The sequence below is a fragment of the Ipomoea triloba genome, chromosome 16 (assembly GCF_003576645.1).
Source record: "Ipomoea triloba cultivar NCNSP0323 chromosome 16, ASM357664v1".
Lineage (NCBI taxonomy): Eukaryota > Viridiplantae > Streptophyta > Magnoliopsida > Solanales > Convolvulaceae > Ipomoea > Ipomoea triloba.
Window position 1 is genome coordinate 17,389,830 of NC_044931.1, and position 748 is coordinate 17,390,577.

A 748-nucleotide genomic window follows, 5' to 3' on the forward strand; every position below is an offset into this window, starting at 1 on the left:
CTGGAAATGATGTGCTTAAAGTTGGTAATGGCACAGGTTTAGAAATTTCTAGTGTTGGTAGCACGGTTATTCCATCTGCGTTGCACAACTTTCAAATGTCCAATATTCTGCATGTTCCTAAACTATCTATTCCTTTATTATCTGTCCATAGATTCGCTAATGAAAACAATGTCTTTTTTGAATTTCATAAAGATTTGTTTTTTGTGAAGGACTGCAAAACCCGGGCCATTCTTCTTAAAGGATCCACCGTTGGCGGCTTATACCGTTTGTTGCTACCTCGGAGTCATTCTGCATTTGTGTCTGCCCGTGCCTCGTCTGCTGTTTGGCATCAGCGTCTCGGTCATCCACACGTCCAAGTCTTACATCGCGTTCTCAAAGATTGTCCTGTCTCCAATAATAAATCTAGTTTCAAAAATGATTGTATTTCTTGTCATCTCGGGAAATCATCCCGGTTTCCTTTAGATAGAGTTACAGGCAGTAGCAAAAATGTGTTAGATTTGCTATATACGGACATTTGGGGTCCGTCGCCTGTTATTTCTAGTTCAGGACATCGTTATTTTGTACTCTTTGTGGATGACTGTACTCGGTTTACCTGGTTTTATCCCTTACGGATAAAATCAGACATATATAAAATTTTCAATTTGTTTCGGGTAATGGTAGAACGGCGGTTTTCCCGTTCTATCAAAACCATCCAGTCCGACTTAGGCGGCGAGTATCGTCACTTACACTCCGTTTTTGAAACACTTGG